At 43.0% G+C, this 7,500-nt stretch overlaps 1 protein-coding gene across 2 annotated transcripts in view; it reads left to right on the plus strand.

The window, feature by feature from the left end:
* Positions 1 to 7,500, plus strand: part of FMN1 (formin 1) — a 496,625-nt gene that overhangs the window by 152,907 nt on the left and 336,218 nt on the right. The window lies entirely within an intron of this gene.

Genomic DNA, 7,500 nt, shown 5'->3' on the forward strand with positions numbered 1-7,500 from the left:
TGCGCCTTGCTTAGGATTGTGTATATTTGCGTTATGGTTAGGAGTTTTTGGGTTAGGGTTAGGGTTAGGGTTATTTGGGCTAGGGCTAGGGCTAGGGTTAGGGTTAGGGTTAGGGTTAGGGTTAGGGTTAGGGTTAGGGTTAGGGTTAGGGTTAGGGTTAAGTTTAGGTCTAGGTTTATTTGGTTTACGGTTAGGGTTAGATGGTTTAGGGTTAGTGATATGGCTATTTGGGTTAGGATTATGGTTAGTTGGGTTTGTGTTACGGATAGCGTTATTTGGTTTCGAGTTAGGGTTATGTGGGCTAGGGTTAGGGTTAGGTTTAGGGTTAGGGTTACTTGGGTTAGGGTTAGGGTTAGGGTTCGGGTTAGGGTTAGGGTTATGGTTATTTGGGTTAGGATTAGCGTTAGTTGGGATTGTGTTACGGTTAGGGTTATTTGGTTTCGAGTTAGGGTTTTGAGGGCTAGGGTTAGTGTTAGGGTTAGGGTTAGTTAGGTTAGGCTTAGCGTTTTGGTTATTTGGGTTAGTGTTAGGGCTATTTCTGTTTGGGATAGGGTTAGATGCGTCTTGCTTAGGATTGTGTTCATTTGCGTTATGGTTAGGAGTTTTTGGGTTAGGGTTAGGGTTATTCGGGCTAGGGCTAGGGTTAGGGTTAGGGTTAGGGTTAGGGTTAGGGTTAGGGTTAGGGTTAGGGTTAGAGTTACTTAGGTTAGGGTTAGGGTTATGGTTATTTGGGTTAGTGTTAGGGCTATTTTTGTTACGGTTAGGGTTAGTTGCGTTATGGTTAGGGTTAGTTTGTTATGGTTAGGGTTATTTGGGTTAGGGTTAGGGTTATTTGGTCTAGGGTTAGGGGTAGGGTTAGGTCTAGGGTTATTTTGTTTACGGTTAGGATTAGTTGGTTTAGGGTAAGGGTTATAGTTATTTGGGTTTGGATTAGCGTTAGTTGGGATAGTGTTACGGTTAGGGTTATTTGGTTTCGAGTTAGGGTTATGAGGGCTAGGGTTAGGGTTATGGTTAGGGTTAGGGTTAGTTAGGTTATGGGTAGGGTTTTGGTTATTTGGTTTAGTGTTAGGGTTATTTCTCTTTGGGTTAGGGTTAGATGCGTCTTGCTTAGGATTGTGTATATTTGCGTTATGGTTAGGAGTTTTTGGGTTAGGGTTAGGGTTAGGGTTATTTGGGCTAGGGCTAGGGCTAGGGTTAGGGTTAGGGTTAGGGTTAGGGTTAAGTTTAGGTCTAGGTTTATTTGGTTTACCGTTAGGGTTAGATGGTTTAGGGTTAGTGATATGGCTATTTGGGTTTGGATTATGGTTAGTTGGATTTGTGTTACGAATAGCCTTATTTGGTTTCGAGTTAGGGTTATGTGGGCTAGGGTTAGGGTTAGGGTTAGGGTTAGGGTTAGGGTTAGGGTTAGGGTTAGGGTTAGGGTTAGGGTTAGGGTTAGGGTTATGGTTAGTTGGGTTAGGGTTATGGTAAGGGTTATTAGGGTAAATGTTAGGCTTGGGGTTAGTGTTAGGACTAGTTGGGTTAGGGTTAGGGTTAGGGTTATTTGGTTTAGGGTTAGGTTTAGGGTCAGGGTTTGTATGGTTAGGGTTAGGGTTAGGGTTACTTGGGTTAGGGTTAGGGTTAGGGTTAGGGTTAGGGTTAGGGTTAGGGTTAGGGTTAGGGTTAGGGTTTGTATTAGGGTTCGAGTTACTTAGGTTAGGGTTAGGGTTATGGTTATTTGGGTTAGTGTTAGGGCTATTTCTGTTACGGTTAGGGTTAGTTGCGTTGTGGTTAGGGTTAGTTTGTTATGGTTAGGGTTATTTGGGTTAGGGTTAGGGTTGGGGTTAGGGTTAGGGTTAGGGTTAGGTCTGGGGTTATTTGGTTTACGGTTAGGATTAGTTGGTTTAGGGTTAGGGTTATGGTTATTTGGGTTAGGGTTAGCGTTAGTTTGGATAGTGTTACGGTTAGGGTTATTTGGTTTCGAGTTAGGGTTATGAGGGCTAGGGTTAGGGTTAGGGTTAGGGTTAGGGTTAGGGTTAGTTAGGTTAGGGTTAGCGTTTTGGTTATTTGGGGTAGTGTTAGGGCTATTTCTGTTTGGGATAGGGTTAGATGGATCTTGCTTAGGATTGTGTTTGTTTGCGTTATGGTTAGGAATTTTTGGGTTAGGGTTAGGGTTATTTGGGCTAGGGCTAGGGTTAGGGTTAGGGTTAGGGTTAGGGCTAGGGTTAGGGTTAGGGTTAGGGTTAGGGTTAGGGTTAGGGTTAGGGTTAGGGTTAGGGTTAGGGTTAGGGTTACGGTTAGGGTTAGGGTTACGGTTAGGGTTAAGTTTAGGTCTAGGTTTATTTGGTTTACGGTTAGGGTTAGATGGTTTAGGGTTAGTGATATGGCTATTTGGGTTAGGATTATGTTCAGTTGGGTTTGTGTTACGGATAGCGTTATTTGGTTTCGAATTAGGGTTATGTGGGCTAGGGTTAGGGTTAGGGTTAGGGTTAGGGTTAGGGTTAGGGTTAGGGTTAGGGTTAGGGTTAGTTAGGTTAGGGTTAGCGTTTTGGTTATTTGGGTTAGTGTTAGGGCTATTTCTGTTTGGGATAGGGTTAGATGCGTCTTGCTTAGGATTGTGTTTATTTGCGTTATGGTTAGGAGTTTTTGGGTTAGGGTTAGGGTTACTTGGGTTAGGGTTAGGGTTAGGGATAGGGTTAGGGTTAGGGTTAGGGTTAGCGTTAGGGTTAGGGTTAGGGTTAAGGTTAGGTCTAGGGTTATTTGGTTTACGGTTAGGATTAGTTGGTTTAGGGTTAGGGTTATAGTTATTTGGGTTTGGATTAGCCTTATTTGGGATAGTGTTACGGTTAGGGTTATTTGGTTTCGAGTTAGGGATATGAGGGCTAGGGTTATGGTTATGGTTAGGGTTAGGGTTAGTTAGGTTATGGGTAGGGTTTGGGTTATTTGGGTTAGGGTTAGGGTTAGGGTTAGGGTTAGGGTTAGGGTTAGGGTTAGGATTAGGGTTAGGGTTAGGGTTAGGGTTAAGTTTAGGTCTAGGTTTATTTGGTTTACGGTTAGGGTTAGATGGTTTAGGGTTAGTGATATGGCTATTTGGGTTAGGATTATGGTTAGTTGGGTTTGTGTTACGGATAGCGTTATTTGGTTTCGAGTTAGGGTTATACGGGCTAGGGTTAGGGTTAGGGTTACTTGTGTTAGGGTTAGGGTTAGGGTTAGGATTAGGGTTAGGGTTAGGGTTAGGGTTAGGGTTAGGTCTGGGGTTATTTGGTTTACGGTTAGGATTAGTTGGTTTAGGGTTAGGGTTATGGTTATTTGGGTTAGGATTAGCGTTATTTGGGATAGTGTTACGGTCAGGGTTATTTGTTTTCGAGTTAGGGTTATGTGGGCTAGGGTTAGGGTTAGGGTTAGAGTTAGGGTTAGGGTTAGGGTTATGGTTAGCTGGGTTAGGGTTATGGTAATGGTTATTTGGGTAAATGTTAGGCTTGGGGTTAGTGTTAGGGCTAGTTGGTTTAGGGTTATGGTTAGGGTTATTTGGTTTAGGGTTAGGTTTAGGGTCAGGGTTTGTATGGTTAGGGTTAGGGTTATGGTTACTTGGGTTAGGGTTAGGGTTAGGGTTAGAGTTACTTAGGTTAGGGTTAGGGTTATGGTTAGGATTTGGGTTAGGGTTAGAGTTACTTAGGTTAGGGTTAGGGTTATGGTTATTTGGGTTAGTGTTAGGGCTATTTTTGTTACCGTTAGGGTTAGTTGCGTTATGGTTAGGGTTAGTTTGTTATGGTTAGGGTTATTTGGGTTAGGGTTAGGGTTATTTGGTCTAGGGTTATGGGTAGGGTTAGGTCTAGGGTTATTTTGTTTACGGTTAGGATTAGTTGGTTTAGGGTAAGTGTTATAGTTATTTGGGTTTGGATTAGCGTTAGTTGGGATAGTGTTACGGTTAGGGTTATTTGGTTTCGAGTTAGGGTTATGAGGGCTAGCGTTAGGGTTAGGGTTAGGGTTAGTTAGGTTATGGGTAGGGTTTTGGTTATTTGGGTTAGTGTTAGGGTTATTTCTCTTTGGGTTAGGGTTAGATGCGTCTTGCTTAGGATTGTGTATATTTGCGTTATGGTTAGGAGTTTTTGGGTTAGGGTTAGGGTTAGGGTTATTTGGGCTAGGGTTAGGGTTAGGGTTAGGGTTAGGGTTAAGGTTAGGGTTAGGGTTAAGTTTAGGTCTAGGTTTATTTGGTTTACCGTTAGGGTTAGATGGTTTAGGGTTAATGATATGGCTATTTGGGTTAGGATTATGGTTAGTTGGGTTTGTGTTACGGATAGCGTTATTTGGTTTCGAGTTAGGGTTATGTGGGCTAGGGTTAGGGTTAGGGTTAGGGTTAGGGTTATGGTTAGGGTTAGGGTTAGTTGGGTTAGGGTTATGGTAAGGGTTATTAGGGTAAATGTTAGGCTTGGGGTTAGTGTTAGGACTAGTTGGTTTAGGGTTAGGGTTAGGGTTATTTGGTTTAGCGTTAGGTTTAGGGTCAGGGTTTGTATGGTTAGGGTTAGGGTTAGGGTTACTTGGGTTAGGGTTAGGGTTAGGGTTAGGGTTAGGGTTAGGGTTAGGGTTAGGGTTAGGGTTAGGGTTAGGGTTAGGGTTAGGGTTAGGGTTAGTGTTAGGGTTAGGGTTTGGGTTAGGGTTTGTATTAGGGTTTGAGTTACTTAGGTTAGGGTTAGGGTTATGGTTATTTGGGTTAGTGTTAGGGCTATTTCTCTTACGGTTAGGGTTAGTTGGGTTATGGTTAGGGTTAGTTTGTTATGGTTAGGGTTATTTGGGTTAGGGTTAGGGTTATTTGGTCTAGGGTTAGGGTTAGGGTTAGGGTTAGGTCTGGGGTTATTTGGTTTACGGTTAGGATTAGTTGGTTTAGGGTTAGGGTTATGGTTATTTGGGTTAGGGTTAGCGTTAGTTGGGATAGTGTTACGGTTAGGGTTATTTGGTTTCGAGTTAGGGTTATGAGGGCTAGGGTTAGGGTTAGGGTTAGGGTTAGTTAGGTTAGGGTTAGCGTTTTGGTTATTTGGGGTAGTGTTAGGGCTATTTCTGTTTGGGATAGGGTTAGATGCATCTTGCTTAGGATTGTGTTTATTTGCGTTATGGTTAGGAGTTTTTGGGTTAGGGTTAGGGTTAGGGTTATTTGGGCTAGGGCTAGGGTTAGGGTTAGGGTTTGTATGGTTAGGGTTAGGGTTAGGGTTTGTATTAGGGTTAGAGTTACTTAGGTTAGGGTTAGGTTTATGGTTATTTGGGATAGTGTTAGGGCTGTTTCTATTACGGTTAGGGTTAGTTGCGTTGTGGTTAGCGTTAGTTTGTTATGGTTAGGGTTATTTGGGTTAGGGTTAGGGTTATTTGGTCTAGGGTTAGGGTTAGGGTTAGGGTTAGGGTTAGGGTTAGGGTTAGGTCTGGGGCTATTTGGTTTACGGTTAGGATTAGTTGGTTTAGGGTTAGGGTTATGGTTATTTGGGTTAGGGTTAGCGTTAGTTGGGATAGTGTTACGGTTAGGGTTATTCGGTTTCGAGTTAGGGTTATGAGGGCTAGGGTTAGGGTTAGGGTTAGGGTTAGTTAGGTTAGGGTTAGCGTTTTGGTTATTTGGGTTAGTGTTAGGGCTATTTCTGTTTGGGATAGGGTTAGATGCATCTTGCTTAGGATTGTGTTTATTTGCGTTATGGTTAGGAGTTTTTGGGTTAGGGTTAGGGTTAGGGTTATTTGGGCTAGGGCTAGGGTTAGGGTTAGGGTTAGGGTTAGGGTTAGGGTTAGGGTTAGGGTTAGGGTTAGGGTTAGGGTTAGGTTTTGTATTAGGGTTAGAGTTACTTAGGTTAGGGTTAGGGTTATGGTTATTTGGGTTAGTGTTAGGGCTGTTTCTATTACGGTTAGGGTTAGTTGCGTTGTGGTTAGCGTTAGTTTGTTATGGTTAGGGTTATTTGGGTTAGGGTTAGGGTTATTTGTTCTAGGGTTAGGGTTAGGGTTAGGGTTAGGGTTAGGGTTAGGGTTAGGGTTAGGGTTAGGGTTAGGGTTAGGGTTAGGGTTAGGTCTGGGGTTATTTGGTTTACGGTTAGGATTAGTTGGTTTAGGGTTAGGGTTATGGTTATTTGGGTTAGGATTAGCGTTAGTTGGGATAGTGTTACGGTTAGGGTTATTTGGTTTCGAGTTAGGGTTATGTGGGCTAGGGTTAGGGTTAGGGTTAGAGTTAGGGTTAGGGTTATGGTTAGGGTTAGGGTTAGGGTTAGAGTTACTTAGGTTAGGGTTAGGGTTATGGTTATTTGGGTTAGTGTTAGGGTTTTTTTTGTTACGGTTAGGGTTAGTTGCGTTATGGCTAGGGTTAGTTTGTTATGGTTAGGGTTATTTGGGTTAGGGTTAGGGTTATTTGGTCTAGGGTTAGGGGTAGGGTTAGGTCCAGGGTTATTTTGTTTACGGTTAGGATTAGTTGGTTTAGGGTAAGTGTTATAGTTATTTGGGTTTGGATTAGCGTTAGTTGGGATAGTGTTACGGTTAGGGTTATTTGGTTTCGAGTTAGGGTTATGAGGGCTAGGGTTAGGGTTACGGTTAGGGTTAGGGTTAGTTAGGTTATGGGTAGGGTTTTGGTTATTTGGGTTAGTGTTAGGGTTATTTCTCTTTGGGTTAGGGTTAGATGCGTCTTGCTTAGGATTGTGTATAGTTGCGTTACGGTTAGGAGTTTTTGGGTTAGGGTTAGAGTTAGGGTTATTTGGGCTAGGGCTAGGGTTAGGGTTAGGGTTAGGGTTAAGGTTAGGGTTAGGGTTAAGTTTAGGTCTAGTTTTATTTGGTTTACGGTTAGGGTTAGATGGTTTAGGGTTAGTGATATGGCTATTTGGGTTAGGATTATGGTTAGTTGGGTTTGTGTTACGGATAGCGTTATTTGGTTTCGAGTTAGGGTTATGTGGGCTAGGGTTAGGGTTAGGGTTAGGGTTAGGGTTAGGGTTAGGGTTATGGTTAGGGTTAGGGTTAGGGTTAGGGTTAGGGTTAGGGTTAGGGTTAGGGTTAGTGTTAGGGTTAGGGTTAGGTCTGGGGTTATTTGGTTTATGGTTAGGATTAGTTGGTTTAGGGTTAGGGTTATGGTTATTTGGGTTAGGGTTAGCGTTAGTTGGGATAGTGTTACGTTTAGGGTTATTTGGTTTCGAGTTAGGGTTATGAGGGCTAGGGTTAGGGTTAGGGTTAGGGTTAGGGTTAGTTAGGTTAGGGTTAGCGTTTTGGTTATTTGGGTTAGTGTTAGGGCTATTTCTGTTTGGGATAGGGTTAGATGCATCTTGCTTAGGATTGTGTTTATTTGCGTTATGGTTAGGAGTTTTTGGGTTAGGGTTAGGGTTAGGGTTATTTGGGCTAGGGCTAGGGTTAGGGTTAGGGTTAGGGTTAGGGTTAGGGTTAGGGTTAGGGTTTGTATTAGGGTTAGAGTTACTTAGGTTAGGGTTAGGGTTATGGTTATTTGGGTTAGTGTTAGGGCGGTTTCTATTACGGTTAGGGTTAGTTGCATTGTGGTTAGCGTTAGTTTGTTATGGT

The sequence above is a fragment of the Sturnus vulgaris genome, chromosome 6, assembly GCF_052056855.1.
Source record: "Sturnus vulgaris isolate bStuVul1 chromosome 6, bStuVul1.hap1, whole genome shotgun sequence".
Taxonomy (NCBI): domain Eukaryota; kingdom Metazoa; phylum Chordata; class Aves; order Passeriformes; family Sturnidae; genus Sturnus; species Sturnus vulgaris.